This window comes from Triticum aestivum, chromosome 7D (assembly GCF_018294505.1).
Source record: "Triticum aestivum cultivar Chinese Spring chromosome 7D, IWGSC CS RefSeq v2.1, whole genome shotgun sequence".
Classification (NCBI taxonomy): Eukaryota; Viridiplantae; Streptophyta; class Magnoliopsida; order Poales; family Poaceae; genus Triticum; species Triticum aestivum.
In genome coordinates this window covers 295,633,625-295,653,761 of record NC_057814.1, presented here as the reverse complement: position 1 = coordinate 295,653,761, position 20,137 = coordinate 295,633,625, and positions in this window count along the sequence as shown.

The window sequence follows — 20,137 nt, the reverse complement described above, 5'->3', positions numbered from 1 at the left end:
TGATTTCTTTTGATAAAAACAGTTTTTGTTCAAAACAGCTTTTAACAAATCTCGAGGACGAGATTTTTCTTAAGGGGGGTAGTGTTGTGACACCCCAAAATTTTGACCTTGATTTATTGATTTAAAAGTTTGCCAGGAAATAAAACTTTTCCATTTGTCAAGATTTACCCTTTTATTATTGCGGATTTTTACTTCAAGTGGAAAACTTTCAAAAAGGTATTGTTGGACTTGAATACTCTCTATGATAAAACAATTCTTTATCAGTGGATTTAAATTGCAAGATTTGTTTTCTCAGAGCTTTATTCTTTTAAAATGATTTCTTTTGAATTTGGAGCCTGTTTTGCACTACAACCATTTGACAAATGCATTTAAAATTTCCACCAAAATTTGGGGATGTCATGTGATGTTTCCACATCACTTTTATGCAAAAATACCTTTTGGCCATTGGAGATTTTGAGCTCTACACCAACTTTCCCAATCTGGTCCAGTGGGCACTTTTGCACTACAACCTATTTAAATATTTCCTAAAAAATTCTTCCAAGTGTTTGGAGATGTCAGTGGATGCATACAATTCAACTCTATGCAAAAACCCAGTGATGTTATTTGAAAAATTTGAGTGAATCAACCTCCTTTTCATTCTGACCCAGTTTGGTGATTTGAACTGCAACTCTATTTTATTTTGCTCTGGTGCCCATGACCGTTTTTCCCACTTGTAGCCCTCCCTTCAAAACCCTTAAGTCCAGAAGAGTGGACTCATTGGAGGTCTTGAAGTGCATGCAATAAACCCTTTTTCTTTCTGCCCAAAACTGGAGTTTTGCAAAACTTGCACTAACAAGTTTCTGGTTTTGCTCATATGATCTTGCCTTCATCATCCACACCTAAAGAGACCCTGATCTGGAGATTTTGGCCACTCCAAGAGTTGCCTAAGTGCATTTGGCATTCTGTCGAGCACTTGGTGTGCACAGTCAGCTTGGGGCATGTTTTCTAGTTTGCACTGTGAACTTGCTCCAATGACCCAGCAACCTTGTCCACTGAACTCCTAGTTGCCTCTATCCTAGTCCTGTTAATTGCCAGCCCCACCCTCGCGCTCTAGACCATCCTGGCATTTCGTCGAGCAGGTTCCGTGCATGCTCTGGGCGCGCCCAGAGCGCACGTTTTGCACGCGCGCGCACTGAGCCGCCGCGCCGCACTGCCGCCCTCGACGCGACCCGTCCCTGGACCCTGCTCCACCGCTGAACCGCGCACTAGCTCGCCCCCTCTCCACGCCATCTCTGGCGCCCTGAAGTGCCGCTGGCAGAGCGCCTTGGCGGCATGCCGGCGTCGGCAGTGGCCTCTGCCATGTTCGGCACCGCCCAAACCCCACCAGCGCGCCAGCTGCCCTTGTGAATAGCTCGATCTTATCCCGAAGCTCGTCGGCACGCGCTCGTCGCCGCCACGTCGCCCTGCAGCTACAGCACGGCTGTCGCCGGCGATCTTATCCTTAGCCGCCGCGGCCCAGCCCCGAGCGCCTATTTAAAGGGTCCCCGAGCTCGTTCAAGACCCCAGGCGACCTCAGACTTCCCTCCTAGCGCTCCCCAAGCAGTGGATCGACCCGTAGTGGCCATCTTCCTCGTCTCCGGCCAGTTCGGCCGCCGCCAAGTTCCAGTGCGATACGTCGCAGCCAGTCACTCCCCCGCCCATCCAACGCCACCAGTCGCTTCCTCTTGCTCTAGCGGAGCTGCCCAGCACCCCAACCTCGATCGGAGACCACCGGAGCCCAAAAAGCACTTCACCACCGTAGCCCCCTCCGCCGCGGAGCTCGCCGCCGGCGACTCCTTCCAGCTCCGACGACCCAGCGACCACCAAGAGGACCGCCTCTGTCTGGCCGTTCCATCCCCACCCTCGGATGGCCGTGAGGCGCTGCCGTTCGTCGACGGCGATCGCCGGAGCCCCGCTCCCGTCGGGCAGAGAAGAGGATGGAGAGGGAAGAACGGTCAAACCTGACTAGTGGGCCCTCTGGACCCACTGTCAGTGACCCACGCGCCGTCTGCTCTGTTTTAAGTAAAGGCGCATAAGCCCCGAGTACGTCTCCTCTGCTGCGAAAGCGTATCCCCCTCAAAGCGTTTTCCTGTTTCTGGTTTTATTAAAAACAGAGTTTTGACCAGACTTTGACCAGCTATAACTTTTAAAATAAAACTCCAAATGAATTGATTCTTTTTCCTACCTCTCTCAAATTCCACCTAGTTTATTTTAAGATTTATTTCAAAAAAAATTGAGACCACTTTTTGTACTGTGTTTGAAATATTGGTTATTTGGATATTTTGCAAAATAGGATTCTGGAGAAAAGGGAAAGCTTCCAAAAAGTGCATCCCTTACATACTCTTGAAGGCAAGCATTTCTGAACTCTGGCATAATATTTTGTGTGGTGTTTTGATATGGTTACAACACCATTTGGCTTGGAGTATGCGTTATCTCTATGTAACGATAAAGTCTCGTGCATGAGTACACTTTGGAGTTGTTTTGTGGTCAACAATGGATACGCTAGTGATTTGGATCATCCTCGTGAGCTCCTCATGCATACCGGAAGGAAGCCGGGAAAGTCGTGGTCTTGGGTAGACACGAGCTTGTCTTTAGTCCCTCGTCGAGACGAGTATGTCCGGTATGGCATGGTGAGGCTTGAAGAGTGGTGATTTATTCCACTAATGGTAATATTGTTGGAGAATACTTGGACCACCTGAGTCGGTCATAGATCGAGTCTTGGTCAGTAGCTTCCCTTTTTGTTGGTACCACCACTTGTCCCTGTCGCAGACGGGGTATGGTTCAGTAAGTTGTCAACCCCTTACCAAAGCACACACCGTACAGAGAGGCCATAGTGGAAGATACCGGAGGCCTCCGGTAGGCATGCCACTTGGTCCGGGGGCATGGGTGTTTCCGGTTGGGACCGAGAGGGGGGGCACCCCTTAGAGCGCACGTATAGAAATTTGATCCCATGCTACGTCGAGGTTGTAGCCTCCCCACTTAGAGTTTTGCTTGGCAGGTGTCGTGGGTGATTCCAGACATCGGTGAGTTAAGCTGGTGTGTGCAGGTCAGGTGTGTTTTCAATTAAAAGGCCATAGGCGGAATTAGTCCCGATGGACTAAATAAATCCGTTACTCGTGGGAAAATAGTACTCCCTCTGCAGAGGATATATCCTGTTGGTTAGCCATGTTCATAGGTAAGGACCACAGTCTGAGTGGAATCTAGTAACGGTATTCGGATGGATAACGATGTAACTAGAGCTTAGAAACGGCTTTCGGATGGAGACACGGCTAACTGGATCATAGTAACGGTATTCGGATGGAGAATGAATCAGCTAGAACTCAGTGACGGTCTTCGGATGGAGAAACGGCTGGACTAGATTTTTGTTTATGACCTGTGACATCTGGGAATCGTGTGTTAATTTTGTTATTATTGTGGACTAACCATTTACATTATGTATTTTATTGAGTATCCCTGGGATGGTTCTACCTCCTGGATACTCACTGTGATTAATCTTTTATAAGCCCTTTATCTGGTGTCGCTCAGACGCCCGACTGCGGCAGGCTTGTTGTTTATTTATCTTTTATAAGCCCTTTATGTGGTGTCGCTCAGACGCCCGACTGCGGCATGGCTACTCTTGCATTTTCCTCTCGAGGAGTCATTCAGACACTCGCTTGGCCCTCAGTATTTTACTTTGGGATTTCGGGAGGACTACCGCCCGACTTCTCTTTTGTTTCCCATGCATCGTTATCCCTATGTCTGATTGCACTTGTTAATCTGTTCTCATGCATCGTGCTTACATCTGTTATATCTTATGTTTGAACTATCTTGCGAGTACTTTCATAGCACTCACCCATGTACTGCATGTTCATATTATCTCTACATGCGAGCAACGCAGACTTTCGTGGCAGACGTTGTGATCATAATTATTTCGGAGCAAGATTGTCCTTTACTATATTATACCCGTGTTCTTAAATGTTTGCGAGTACATTCAAACGTACTCACTGGCTTGTCCCTGGCTATTGTCTTGGCCAGATTCCTTGCTTGGAGATAAGCATCGCGGTGACAGCCTCGGAACCTACGTATCAACGATTGCAGCCTCGCGAAGATAGGAGTTATCCTGGTCAGCTGTTCTTGTGGGAAATGGAGTCCCATAGACGCAGTTGTATCACAGACCGCTTCTGCCATCAACCTCTAGAAACCAAATGTTGTACTCCTAGACCCCAATGGTCTTGTACTACATATTTTTGTACCTTGCTTGGAATTCTTGTATCAAGTTGGTGCCTCATCAGCTAACAGTAATCCTGGGGCTGGTGAGCACAAAGGCCGTTTTTCTGGGAAATTATTATCCCAAAAATCCGGTCCTGACAGCCATGTTGTGTTCCTACAATGCTATGCTTGCTACGCTTAGAGTCGTGTCAGGTCTGGCTCATCAGGGTGATGAACTAGAGTGAAAGCGTGTGTCGGTAATGAGAGTGAGGTGTTGAATACGATTTCGTAAAGGTATCGATGGGAGGCCATGTAGGAGTACATGGTGGGTTGTTTCATTGAGACCGTCCCTAAGAACTGAGATCTGTATGCGTGATTTAAGATTCAGCTACTACCACGCATTGGGCCCGAAACCAATGGACCCCCTCGGCTTCTTAATCACCCTTGTCCTCTGTCCAGGAGTTGCACGTAGTTTCTGGTGTTTGTAGTAAGCTGGAGGCCGTGGACAGCGCTGACCAAGGGGTGGGCTGTGATGCGGTAGGCTCGTGGCCCGGTGTACCGAGTCGCCCGTTTGGTGTCTCGGGAACCCTGCACACATCGTTCGGGGCCGTATGTGGAAACCTCGGCCGGACTCCCAGCGGATGGAACCTGAATAGGCGATAAACCTGGACTAGAGACTCGAGTGTTTAGGTAGGCTGTGGCCGACACCCTCGCTGGGCTTCCGCTTGAAGGTTGCCGAGTACACACTGTGTAAACGGTGGTAAGTGGTGAGAGCGTGTGTGACGAAGTACACCCCTGCAGGGTATAAAACTATTCGAATAGCCGCGTCCGCGGAAAAGGACTACTTGGTCACTTATGCACTTCATAGACAAGTAAATGGATACTATTAAAAGCCTCAAGATAAGTGTGAGTACCGCGGATGGCTCTCTCGTGGGATGACGAGGGAGGATCCACGGTGGAGTATTGAGATGGTGATTAGTGGACTCGTGTGCGAAAACTACTTCACAAGTGGTGTCTCGTAGGATAGCTTAGCCAAGAGTCAAAGCTGGCTTGCTGCAATAACTCCACTACCTTCTTGAGAATGAACATGTATAGTAGGATCTGTTGTAAGACTTGCTGAGTACCTTTGTACTCATGTTGCTTCAATTACTGTTTTCAGACGACAACACCGCCCCTTCCGATGGGTTCTACGTAGAACTCGACGGTGACGAGTGACTTGCCACCCAGGTGGTGATCTAGGCTTGTGAAGGGCCTACGTAGATAGACAGGCTTCGTCAAGCCTCCTTTCTTTCTAGTGTCTGTACCCAGACAAGTTTGCTTCCGCATGTGCTTGTATGTTTGTATGACTTGAGTGTCGGGTCATGTGACCCCTATATGTATGAACAAGTTATGTAATGCTCTCTGGAGCCCTTTAAATAAAGTACTTTGAGTTGTAGAGTTTTGTTGTGATGCCATGTTGTATTTGCACATATCGAGCATATTGTGTGTATGATTGAAATGCTTGGTATGTGTGGGATCCGACAATCTAGTTGTTTATCCTTGGCAACCTCTCTTATGGGGAAATGTAGTCTAGTGCCTCCTTGAGCCATAGTAGTCCGCTACAGCCCGGTTCACCGGAGTCTTGCTAGCCCAGCACTACTGCTCTGGACGCTTGACTGGCCGGCATGTGTTTCATATCGTTCCTGTATCTGTCCCTTCGGGGAAATGTCACCCGGTGACATCCGGAGTCCTGCCTAACCTGCTACAGCCCGGGTTCCCGGAGTCCTGTTAGCCCAGTGCTACAGCCCGGATTCGCACGCTGCTGACCGACACGTTCGATGTTGATTCATGTATGCATGTCCCCATACGTTAGTGTCGCTTTGGGTTCACGACTAGCCATGTCGGCCCGGGTTCTCTGTCATATGGATGCTAGCGACATTGTCATATACGTGAGCCAAAAGGCGCAAACGGTCCCGGGCCATGGTAAGGCGACACCCGTGGGAGTACCGTGCATGAGGCCGCAATGTGATATGAGGTGTTACAGGCTAGATCGGTGTGACTTAGAATCGGGGTCCTGACAGCGTTGGCATCAGAGCCGGACTGCCTGTAGGTGCGTTAAGCCAAACTGGTCGATGTCGAGTCTAGAAATGCTTTAGTTATATGTAGGGGAATTGATTGTGGGAGGGAACGTAAGGCGCTTTTACTCCTTTACCTCATGCCCTCTGATCTGAGTCATTCTCTTCTCATTCTACGTGGGTTAAGGACTAGGCTCTCTTCTCTCTATCAGGTTCACGTGTTACTAATCCGTAGTAACTTATAGGATTGTTGGTTCCATGCTTCGAATCAGTTTCTACTACCTTTAGTATGTTGTCAGTTGAACCAGAACCTTGATATGATGTTGTTGAGTGGTATTGCAAACTGTTGCGAATGTTTCAAATCTTTTTCCCGAGCATTACAGCCGTTATGCTGTCCGAATTCTCCTAGAAATTCTAATGCCTCTGCATTATTTCGTGCTTTCAGATTGCCACCCGCTCCCAGAATCAAGTGGTTCGTCTGACCCGGTGCCTCGATGTACCTGGTCACACGGCCATGCTGGTCCGAGTGATGGTTGAGACAGGCTATCGATGGTATCCCGAGTATACCGTCGAGGAGCAGTTTCGAGACTTTAATCAAAGCCAATATTTTTGCACAGTCAGGATTTACCCTTCCTATCCTGGAGGTACCGAACCCCTCCATTGCTCTTATGGACTTGGGGTTACCATCGAGATGTCCATGCAGGACGCAGCTTACTCAATGATGACTATCATGCGAGCCAGAACTGCCTTGCTTCAGAACACTGACTTCCGCTATACGCCAGCATCACTCCCTGGGGCACAGGGGTACTATCAGGCTACCTACTGTGATCCTACCCATGAGGATTCACTACTCCGCACCACCACCGAGATGCTTGAGGACAAGGACCGTGAGAATCGTGCCTTGCGAATGGAGCTCTTTAATGCCCGTTCTGATCACTGGGCCATTCTGACACGGTTTGCACCTGCCGTGCAGGCCGGGTATATGGACATGAGGGACTTGTACCCTGTGCAGTCTGGTCTGCCAGAATGTATGGAATGGCGTGATGTAGGAGGCATCACCCCTCCTCGTGGACCCCGACTGCCACCGTTTGTTGGACCAAGGCCACACCCGAGTCCTTATGGACCGCAAGCTCCACAGGACCGACTGTTTCCAGATGATCATGTTCAGCTCCCAGGACATGGTGGTGACTTCTATGAAGATTACTACGGAGACGTCTGAGTTGGTAGTAGATCCGCTAGTATTGTAACAGTTGTATTCCCCACAGTCCTGCGTGTCTTGTGGGATACGACTTGGTGTGTATCACGTTCCGGAGGTGTAGAAAAATAATGTATAGGAGCTTGGAATGCCTCTGATGAGATGTATCGTCTTTCATCGTAGCTGTACTCTAGCCTGGGCTTGTACTAAACTATGTATGGTGTGTATGACCGTTGGTATATATATGTCAGTTTCTATATTACCACGTCATAGTGATGATCATCTCTGCATTCCGTGTTATCCATTACATTCCGCATTTCCCTGCTAAGATTTAGCCATCCTTGTCTAAACCGTTGTTTTGTTTCTCCTAGGATGGTTAACACCCGCAACAACCCTGCTGTCCAGGCGCAGGGTGAAGCCAATGCAGTTAGGTGGGAGAATCTGCCTCAGCCGCCTTCACTGGCCGAAGTTATGCTGGAGGCAGAAAGAAACAAGCGTGAGACTCACCGCTTGCTAGAGCGGATCGAGCAGAATACTGCACATCATCAGAGGAACGACTTGGTGTCCATCAATGACTTTATCAAGTTGTACCCACTGAAGTTTAACCATTCCGTCGAGCCCCTCGATGCGGATGATTGGCTCCGCAGCATTACCCATAAGCTACGTTCTGCCAACATAGCCGAAGCTGATAAGGTGACCTACACTGCCTACCACCTCGAAGGCCCTGCTAGCCTCTGGTGGGAAAACTTTCAGGCTATGCGCCCAGCCGGCCAAATCACTACTTGGGCTGAATTCAGTGAGGCTTTCCGTGAGCATCATATTCCGGAGGGTCTCATAGATCGTAAGAGGGAAGAATTCTGCAACTTCACCCAAGGCAGACTGACTGTGGATGCATACAGCCGTGAGTTTGGAAATCTAGCACGCTATGCTCCTGAAGAGGTATCCACCGACGCCAAGAAGCAGGCAAGGTTCCACAAGGGACTTAGCCCCGAGCTTCGCCATGATCTTCGTCTGCACGAGTGCACCTCTTTCCAGAAATTGGTCAATAAGGCCATCAGTGCTGAGACAGGACAGACTGACTATGACGCTACACGCAAGCACTCTCGCGATTTTGGTTCCTCATCCGGCTCCGGATCTCAGAAGCGCCGGGTCTGGATTCCAAACACTGCTCTGCCACCTAGGTTCACCCCGAGGCCATCCTTCGAGGCGCCTCGCCCCAACCAGCAGTATGCACCGCCCAAGGTCTATGGTGGCCCCGCTGCTAATGCTGCTCCATGCCCCAATGTTGTGACATGCTTCAAGTGTGGAGAAATGGGTCACTATTTGTGCGAGTGCCCCCGAAACAACCCCAATCAACCTGGACAGTCCGTTGGCCGTGGTAAGCCAGCAGGAAAGACTTACTACGCCAAGCCAGCCACCACTGCACGTGGCCATGTCAACTATGTTTTAGCTGAAGAAACTCATGAGGATCCCAACGTCGTCCTTGGTATTCTCCTTGTTAATTGCCATCCGGCAACTGTTCTGTTCGATACTGGAGCATCTCATTCATTTATCTCTGAGAGCTATGCTCGATTGCACAACACCACATTTTGTGACATGCCCACCTCCATGGAAATTCAAACTCCTGGTTCTAGATGGCAAACCTCTAGGATTAGCCATGGAAATGAAATTCTCGTCGACAGATTGGTCTTCCTTGCATCACTAATAGCTCTCAAGTCCTCGGACATAAATATCATCTTGGGTATGGACTGGATGTCAGCCCATTATGCTAAGATTGATTGCTCTACTAGAACTGTTCAACTCACCCATTCGTCGGGAAAGACAGTCAATGTTTTGACACGGGTGTCTAAGCGTCAGCTTTACTCATTAAATGCCAACCCTCTTCCAGACCTTGAAGATGTTCCGGTAGTCCGTGACTTCCCGGATGTCTTCCCAGAAGAACTGCCAGGTATTCCACCTGACAGGGATGTCGAGTTCGTGATAGACCTTTTTCCAGGAACCGTCCCAATCTCTAGAAGACCTTATAAGATGGCACCCCTAGAGCTAGCCGAGCTTAAGAAACAACTCGATGAGTCCTTGAAAAAGGGTTTCATCTGTCCTAGTTCTTCTTCGTGGGCTTGCCCCGTCCTCTTCGTCAAGAAGAAGGATGGTATGGATCGGATGGTTGTAGATTACCAACCTGTCAACCTAGTCACTATCAAGAACAAGTATCCGCTTCCCAGGATCAACGACCTGTATGATCAGCTCGCTGGATCCTCAGTCTTCTCTAAAATGGATTTGAGGTTGGGCTACCATCAAATCAAAATCAAGAACGGGGACATTCCTAAAACGGCCTTTGCTACTCGTTATGGCCAATACGAGTATACCGTCATGTATTTCGGTTTAACCAATGCTCCAGCCACCTTCTCTCGGTTAATGAACTCAATCTTCATGGAGTATTTGGATAAATTCGTCGTAGTATACCTCGATGATATACTCATCTACTCCATGAATGAGGAAGAACATGCCGAGCATCTAAGGCTAGTATTGACAAAACTTCGAGAGCATCGCGTTTATGCTAAATTCTCTAAGTGTGAATTCTGGTTGCCAGAAGTGACCTATCTAGGCCATGTAATCTCTGGTAAGGGTATTGCTGTCAATCCCGAGCGAGTTCAAGCCATCCTTGACTGGACTCCACCTGAATCGGTCAAGCAAGTTCGGAGTTTCCTTGGTTTAGCGAGCTACTGTTGCCGCTTCATCGAGAATTTCTCCAAGGTTGCTAAACCTCTAACTGAACTCCTCAAGAAAGATAAAAAGTTCGAGTGGACCCCACAGTGCGAGTTCAGCTTTCAGGAACTGAAAAGACGCCTGACATCTGCTCCCGTACTCATACCACCAGATTTTTCTAAGGACTTTGTTATCTATTGCGACGCCTCGCGACAAGGACTAGGTTGCATACTCATGCAAGATCGTCACGTGATTGCCTACGCTTCCCGACAGTTGCGTCCACATGAGGATAATTATCCCACACATGATCTAGAGCTTGCAGCCGTAGTCCATGCACTCAAAACATGGCGACATTACCTTCTCGGTAATCGTTGCGAGATTTTGACCGATCACCAAAGTCTGAAATACATTTTCACCCAACCGGATTTGAATCTCAGGCAAAGACGTTGGGTCGAGTTGATCACAGATTATGACTTAGGAATAACTTACACCCCGGGCAAAGCCAACGTCATGGCTGATGCGCTAAGCCGTAAATCTTACTGTAACAACTTGATGTTACAACAAAGTCAACCACTTCTCCACGAGGAATTCTGTAAGCTTAACCTTCACATTGTCCCTCGAGGGTTCCTATCCACCCTGGTGGCGAAACCTACCCTTACGGATCAGATCATCAAAGCTCAGAAGGTAGATCCGGGAATCTCCCGTATTAAGAGAAACATCAAGAAAGGAGTTGCGGATTGTTTCTCCGTTGATGACCAAGGTGTTGTGTTGTTTGGAGACCGTCTAGTGGTTCCCAAGGTACGCAACCTGAGGCGATTGATCCTTAAGGAAGCTCATGAATCTCCTCTCACCATTCATCCCGGTAGTACTAAAATGTATCAAGACCTACGCCAGAGGTTTTGGTGGACTAGGATGAAGAGAGAAATTCCTCAATACATTGCTAATTGCGACGTCTGCCGTCGTGTTAAAGCAGAGCATCAACGGCCTGCTGGCACCCTTTAGCCTGCTGGCACCCTTCAGCCTTTGGCTATTCCTGAATGGAAATGGGATAAAATCGGTATGGATTTCATTACCGGGTTTCCCAGGACCAAGGGAGGGAATAATGCTATATTCGTTGTTGTCGATCGTCTTTCCAAAGTAGCCCACTTCCTACCTGTTCGTGAGAGTATAACCGCGAGCCAGCTAGCTGACTTGTACATCTCCCGAATAGTGTCTCTTCATGGTGTTCCATTGGAAATTAACTCAGACCGTGGAAGTCTCTTCACCTCTCGATTTTGGGAAAGTTTCCAGAATGCTATGGGAACTCGTCTCTCCTTTAGCACCACCTTCCACCCTCAATCAAGTGGTCAGGTAGAACGAGTTAATCAAATTCTGGAGGATATGCTCCGAGCTTCTGTCATCTCTTTCGGCATGGATTGGGATAAATGCCTTCCATTCGCCGAGTTCGCTTATAACAATAGTTATCAAGGTAGCTTGGGCAAAGCTCCTTTCGAGGTTCTCTATGGACGAAAATGTCGAACGCCTCTTAACTGGTCAGAAACCGGGGAAAGACAACTCTTTGGCCCGGATATGATTCAGGAAGCAGAAGAGCAGGTTCGCATTATTCGTGAGAAATTGAAAACAGCCCAATCTCGCCAAAAGAGCCATTATGATCGCAAACATAAGGCTATGACTTTTGAGGTTGACGAGAAGGCTTACCTTCGGGTTACTCCTTTAAAAGGAACCCATCGATTCGGTATCAAAGGCAAATTGGCTCCTCGTTACATTGGACCCTTTCGCATTCTTGCCAAGCGAGGAGAAGTTGCCTACCAATTGGAACTACCTCCGCATCTTTCCAAGGTTCATGACGTCTTCCACGTTTCTCAACTCAGGCGTTGCTTCTCGGATCCTATCCGTGAAGTGGACCACGAAACGCTTGATCTCCAAGATAATCTCACATATCGGGAATATCTCGTTCGAATCCTTGATCAAGCCGAGCGTACCACTCGACGCCAAAACATCAAGTTTCTCAAGGTTCAATGGTCACACCATTCCGAGAAAGAAGCTACTTGGGAAAGGGAGGATCGTCTTCGACTTGAGTACCCCACCTTCTTCCCAACGGATCCTAAATCTCGGGACGAGATTCTTTTGAGTGGGGGTGAGTTGTCACATCCTAGCTAGTTCATGCATTAGAGTGTTGCATCATGTCTACTTTTCACAGAAACTTGAAATGGGGATGCCAGAAACCCCCAGCACCCCCCTGAACACAACTAGGGTTTACTAAAATCCTTTTCCATGAACCTGAAATGCCCTCCATAAATGTTCACCACCTTTGGTCCTGGCAAAAACCTCTGCCAAAAATGGTTTCATATTTTTGGAGGCCATTCTGGATTTTTGCACCAAGCCATAAGTGTTGGCATTTGGGCAATTTAAATCCTATAAATATTTTTAAATGCCCAAATAATCTTGAAGGTATTTTTAGGCTGTTGAGAATAATTACAAAGGTGCCTCTGAATATTTTCAGGATTTTCCTAAATGGAATAGTATTTCTACTATTTCAAAACACATAACAGAAATAAAAAAAAAGAAAAACAGAAAGCAGAGAGGCAATCCTACCTGGCAGCCCACTGGCCGGCCCAGCACTGTGATGGCCCGCGCCAGTCAGCTACTTGCTCCCGCCAGAGCAGGCACAGAGGTGACGCCGGCGTGCGCGAGCTCGCCACGGCGCCACCTGCTTGCCGCCTCGCCCGTGGACGAGCTGGACGACATCCACATTGCGCCCCCGAGCCCCTGGACACCGCCATTCGCCCCCATCGCCTCTCCCTCGCTCTCTCTCGCCATGGCCGACGCAGCCGCTGCCACCTCGCCGGAGTAGCCGTAGCCACCGCCGTCCTTGCGCCGCCCCACCGTGTCCAGCAGCTCCGCCGTCGCCTTCTCATTCGAGCAAGTCGAGCCCCGAGCGCTCGCTTGCCCAGAAGCCACTGCTTCGACCTCGCCTTCACCGCCCACCACCGGAGATCCCCTTCGCCGTCACCACCGCAGCAGCTCGTCCCCGACAGCGCCACTTAGCTCATCGCCTCTGCCCCTTCCCCATCCTCTCATTCCTGCTGCTGCCCCTTGCGTCGACCGTAACCAGCAGCACCGCACACGCCGCCGCACGAGCTCGTCGCCGACGAGGCTCCGGCCATCCAACGGTCGCACCACCATGGCCGTTAGCTTCACTGCATCGCCAGGAGCCCGTAGCACCATCGCACGCCCCTCGCCGTGCTCTCTAGCGACGGGTTCGACCACACCCGTACCGCGGCAGCCGCACGGCTCGTTGCCGGCGTTGATTCCGGCGACCCCGAGCTCCACCTTCACCACCAACCGACGCGGGTTGCTCCTAGCTACGCGTAGGTGCTCTCCGCCGCCCATTTGGTCGCCGGAGCACGGATCCCGCACTCCACCGCCGCGTCTGGACGTCGTCAGCGTGGTTTGACCACGGGTTTGACCCCCCAGAGTCACTGACAGTGGGGCCCGCCTGCTAATTAACCTGAGTTAGAGTTAAAATTAATTCTAATTAGTTTAACTAACTAACAGTGACACTGACATAGGGGACCCACATGTCAGGTTTGACCTGGACGACCCCGTTGACCGCTGACGTCATCATGACACACTGCTGATGTAATAAGTAACTTAATTACTGGAATTATTCTTATACAGGAAATTTCAGAAATTATCACAAACTTCAAAAAATCATAGAAAATAATCTATAGCTCACAATGAAAAGATTTATATATGAAAAATGATCAGAAAAATCCATTCTATCCATCTGTACTGGTTTCATGCATGTTCAAGCAAATTAACCTACTGTTTAATGCAGGACAAGATAAAGCACTAACATGGGCCATTTATGAACTTGGAATTTGAATATTTTATTCAAAATAGTCCAAACCCATCTGGTCTTAGTTGCATTAGCCCAATACATCCATTTTTGCCATGTCTCATGCATGCATCATATTATTGCACTTGCTTGGTGTTGATTGTGCTTCGATGTGTCCATTGTGGTAGGTCCTGCCTCCGAGGATATGCACGAGTATCCAACTGAAGGGCAGTATCCCACCACCACTCCGTCAGGCAAGCAACTCGTTGATCATTTCGATACAAACCCATCTTCTCGCTTCTGCTCTCATTTACTGCACTAAGACAACGCGATTCAAACTGCTGTGTGTTGCGGTAGTTGAACCCACTTTCCTTTGCATGACCTGTCATTGCCATAGTAACTAGATGAAACCCACTAGCATGTGTAGGAGTTGATTGAGCCATGTTGTGTTCCTACAATGCTATGCTTGCTACGCTTAGAGTCGTGTCAGGTCTGGCTCATCAGGGTGATGAACTAGAGTGAAAGCGTGTGTCGGTAATGAGAGTGAGGTGTTGAATACGATTTCGTAAAGGTATCGATGGGAGGCCATGTAGGAGTACATGGTGGGTTGTTTCATTGAGACCGTCCCTAAGAACTGAGATATGTATGCGTGATTTAAGATTCAGCTACTACCACGCATTGGGCTCGAAACCAATGGACCCCCTCGGCTTCTTAATCACCCTTGTCCTCTGTCCAGGAGTTGCACGTAGTTTCTGGTGTTTGTAGTAAGCTGGAGGCCGTGGACAGCGCTGACCAAGGGGTGGGCTGTGATGCGGTAGGCTCGTGGCCCGGTGTACAGAGTCGCCCGTTTGGTGTCTCGGGAACCCTGCACACATCATTCGGGGCCGTATGTGGAAACCTCGGCCGGACTCCCTGTGGATGGAACCTGAATAGGCGATAAACCTGGACTAGAGACTTGAGTGTTTAGGTAGGCTGTGGCCGACACCCACGTTGGGCTTCCGCTTGAAGGTTGCCGAGTACATGTCGTGTAACGACGGTAAGTGGTGAGAGCGTGTGTGACGAAGTACACCCCTGTAGGGTATAAAACTATTCGAATAGCCTCAAGATGGATGTGAGTACCGCGGATGGCTCTCTCGTGGGATACTTGGTCGCTTATGCAGTTCATAGACAAGTAAATGGATACTATTAAAAGCCTCAAGATAAGTGTGAGTACCGCGGATGGCTCTCTCGTGGGATGATGAGGGAGGATCCACGGTGGAGTATTGAGATGGTTATTAGTGGACTCGTGTGCGAAAACTATTTCACAAGTGGTGTCTCGTAGGATAGCTTAGCCAAGAGTCAAAGCTGGCTTGCTGCAATAACTCCACTACCTTCTTGAGAATGAACATGTATAGTAGGATCTGTTGTAAGACTTGCTGAGTACCTTTGTACTCATGTTGCTTCAATTACTGTTTTCAGACGACAACACTGCCCCTTCCGATGGGTTCTACGTAGAACTCGACGACGACGAGTGACTTGCCACCCAGGTGGTGATCTAGGCTTGTGAAGGGCCTACGTAGATAGACAGGCTTCATCAAGCCTCCTTTCTTTCTAGTGTCTGTACCCAGGCAAGTTTGCTTCCGCATGTGCTTGTATGTTTGTATGACTTGAGTGTCGGGTCATGTGACCCCTATCTGTATGAACAAGTTATGTAAGGCTCTCTGGAGCCCTTTAAATAAATTACTTTGAGTTGTAGAGTTTTGTTGTGATGCCATGTTGTATTTGCACATATCGAGCATATTGTGTGTATGATTGAAATGCTTGGTATGTGTGGGATCCGACAATCTAGTTATTTATCCTTGGCAGCCTCTCTTATGGGGAAATGTAGTCTAGTGCCTCCTTGAGCCATAGTAGTCCGCTACAGCCCGGTTCACCGGAGTCCTGCTAGCCCAGCACTACTGCTCTGGACACTTGACTGGCCGGCATGTGTTTCATGTCATTCCTGTCTCTGTCCCTTCGGGAAATGTCAGGCGGTGAGATCCGGAGTCCTGCCTAGCCTGCTACAGCCCAGGTTCCCGGAGTCCTGTTAGCCCAGTGCTACAGCCCGGATTCGCACGCTGCTGACCGACACGTTCGATGTTCATTCATGTATGCCTGTCCCCATACGTTAGTGTCGCTTTTGGTTCACGACTAGCCATGTCGGCCCGCGTTCTCTGTCATATGGATGCTAGCGCATTGTCATATACGTGAGCCAAAAGGCGCAAACGGTCCCGGGCCATGGTAAGGCGACACCCGTGGGAGTACCGTGCGTGAGGCCGCAATGTGATATGAGGTGTTACAGGCTAGATCGGTGTGACTTAGAATCGGGGTCCTGAAAAAATGGGTTCACAATTTTCTAGGACACATAAGGTCACTAGATTAATTCTTTATCTATTTGCATTTGGGCATTTAAATGCTATAGAATAATTCAAATGCCCAAATAATTCTGGATTTAAGTGAGGGCTGTTAGGAATAATCCCAACAGAGCCCACAATTATTTGCAGGATTTTTGGAAACTTTTTAGTATTTTTAATAAGGCCCTACACTTACAAAAAAATAGGAAAAACAAAACAGAATAAAGAGAGGGAGAGAATCTTACCTGGCAGCCCACTGGCCGGCCCAGCACTGTGCTGGCCCGCGCCAGTCAGTTGCTTCCTCCCGCCAGAGCAGGCAGAGAGGTGACGCCGGCGTGCGCGAGCTCGCCACGGCGCCACCTGCTTGCCGCTTCGCCCATGGACGAGTTGGACGACCTCCACGTCGCGCCCCCGAGCCCCTGGACACTTCCTTTCTCCCCCATCGCCTCTCCCTCGCGTTCCTCCACCATGGCCGACGCAGCCGCTGCCACCTCGCCGACGTAGCCGTAGCCACCGCCGTCTCCGCGTCACCAGACCGTGTCCAGCAGCTCCGCTGTCGCCTTCTCCTTCGAGCAGGTCGGGCCCCGAGCGCTCGCTTGCCCCGAAGCCACTGCCCCGACCTCGCCTTCACCGCCCACCGCCGGAGATCCCCTTCGCCGTCAACACCGCAGCAGTTCGTCCCCGACAGCGCCGCCTAGCTCATCGTCTTTGTCGTGAGCTTTTGCCCTTCCCCTTCCTCTCATTCTTGCTGCCGCCCTCTGCCTCGACCGCAACAAGCAGCACCGCACGCGCCGCCGCCGAGCTCGTCGCCGACGATGCTCCGGCCACCCAACGGGCACACCACCATGCCCAACGAGTTCACCTCGTCACGTAGGCCACGTAGGACCTGGCCTTGAGCCTCCAAGAGCACCACAACGACTGCTCCGACCTCACCCGTACCCCGGCAGCCGCACAGCTCGTCGCCGGCGTCATTTCCGGCGACCCCGAGCTCCACCTCCACCACCAATCGACGCGGGTTGCTCCCAGCTACTTGTAGGTGCCCTCCGCCGCCCCTTTGGTCACCGGAGGAGGAATCCCGCAGCCTCCGCCGCGTCTGGACGTCGCCGGCGGCTAAACGCCGGTGAGTCAGCGTGGTTTGACCACGGGTTTGACTCCCCAGAGTCACTGACAGTGGGGCCCGCCTGCTAATTAACCTGAGTTAGAATTAAATTATTTCTAATTAGTTTATCTAACTAACAGTGACACTGACACAGGGGACCCACACGTCAGGTTTGACCTGGACCGCCCCGTTGACCGCTGACGTCATCATGACACACTGCTGACGTAATAAACAATTTAATTACTGGAATTATTCTTATACAAGAAATTCCAGAAAATATCACAAACTTCAAAAAATCATATAAGATAATCTATAGCTCAGAATGAAAAGATTTATATATGAAAAATGATCAGAAAAATCCATTCTATCCATTTGTACAGTTTTGATACATGTTTAAGCAAATTAACCTGCTGTTTAATGCAGAACAAGATAAAGTACTAATAAGGGCCACTTATGAACTTGAAATTTGAATCTTTGATTCAAAATAGTCCAAACCCATCTGGTCTCATGCATGCATCATATTGTTGCACTTTGCTTGGTGTTGATTGTGCTTCGATGTGTTCTTCGTGGTAGGATCTGCCTCCGAGGATATTCACGAGTATCCAACTGAAGGGCAGTATTCCACCACCACTCCGTCAGGCAAGCAACCCATTGATCATTTCGATACAAACCCATCTTCTCGCTTCTGCTCTCATTTACTGCATTAAGACAATGCGATTCAAACTGCTGTGTGTTGCGGTAGTTGAACCCACTTTCCTTTGCATGACCTGTCATTGCCACAGTAACTAGATGAAACCCACTAGCATGTGTAGGAGTTGATTGAGCCATGTTGTGTTCCTACAATGCTATGCTTGCTACGCTTAGAGTCGTGTCAGGTCTGGCTCATCAGGGTGATGAACTAGAGTGAAAGCATGTGTCAGTAATGAGAGTGAGGTGTTGAATACATTTTGGTAAAGGTATCGATGAGAGGCCATGTAGGAGTACATGGTGGGTTGTTTCATTGAGACCGTCCCTAAGAACTGAGATCTGTACGCGTGATTTAAAATTCAGCTACTACCACGCATTGGGCCCGAAACCAATGGACCCCCTCGGCTTCGTAATCACCCTTGTCCTCTGTCCAGGAGTTGCACGTAGTTTCTGGTGTTTGTAGTAAGCTGGAGGCTGTGGACAGCGCTGACCCGAGAGGTGGGCTGTGATGCGGTAGGCTCGTGGCCCGGTGTACCGAGTCGCCCGTTTGGTGTCTCGAGAACCCTGCACACATCGTTCGGGGCCGTATGTGGAAACCTAGGCCGGACTCCCTGCGGATGGAACCTAAATAGGTGATAAACCTGGACTAGAGACTTGAGTGTTTAGGTAGGCTGTGGCCGACACCCACGTGTGGCTTCCGCTTGAAGGTTGCCGAGTACATGTCGTGTAACGACGGTAAGTGGTGAGAGCGTGTGTGACGAAGTACACCCCTGCAGGGTATAAAACTATTCGAATAGCCGCGTCCGCGGTAAAGGACTACTTGGTCGCTTATGCAGTTCATAGACAAGTAAATGGATACTACTAAAAGCCTCAAGATAAGTGTGAGTACCGCGGATGGCCCTCTCGTAGGTTGACGAGGGAGGATCCACGGTGGAGTATTGAGATGGTGACTAGTGGACTCATGTGCGAAAACTATTTCACAAGTGGTGTCTCATAGGATAGCTTAGCCAAGAGTCAAAGCTGGCTTGCTGCAACAACTCCACTACCTTCTTGAGAATGTGCATGTATAGTAGGATCTATTGTATGACTTGCTTAGTACCTTTGTACTCATGTTGCTTCAATCACTGTTTTCAGACGACAACACCGCCCCTTCCGATGGGTTCTATGTAGAACTCGACGTTGACGAGTGACTTGCCACCCAGGTGGTGATTTGAGGTTGTGAAGGGCCTACGTAGATAGACAGGCTTCGTCAAGCCTTCTTTCTTTCTAGTGTCTGTACCCAGACAAGTTTGCTTCCGCATGTGCTTGTATGTTTGTATGACTTGAGTGTCGGGTCATGTGACCCCTATCTGTATGAACATGTTATGTATGGCTCTCCGGAGCCTTTTAATTAAAGTACTTGAGTTGTAGAGTTTTGTTGTGATGCCATGTTGTATTTACACATATCGAGCATATTGTGTGTATGATTGAAATGCTTGGTATGTGTGGGATCCGAAAATCTAGTTGTTTATCCTTGGCAGCCTCCCTTATGGGGAGATGTAGTCTAGTGCCTCCATGAGCCATAGTGGTCCGCTACAGCCCGGTTCACCGGAGTCCTGCTAGCCCAGCACTACTGCTCTGGACACTTGACTGGCCGGCATGTGTTTCATTTCGTTCCTGTGTCTGTCCCTTTGGGGAAATGTCACGCGGTGAGATCCGGAGTCCTGCCTAGCCTGCTACAGCCCAGGTTCCCGGAGTCCTGTTAGCCCAGTGCTACAGCCCGGATTCACACGCTGCTGACCGACACGTTTGATGTTGATTCATGTCTGCCTGTCCCCATACGTTAGTGCCGCTTTGGGTTCACGACTAGCCATGTCGGCCCGGGTTCTCTGTCATATGGATGCTAGCGACATTGTCATATACGTGAGCCAAAAGGCGCAAACGGTCCCGGGCCATGGTAAGGCGACACCCGTGGGAGTACCGTGCGTGAGGCCGCAA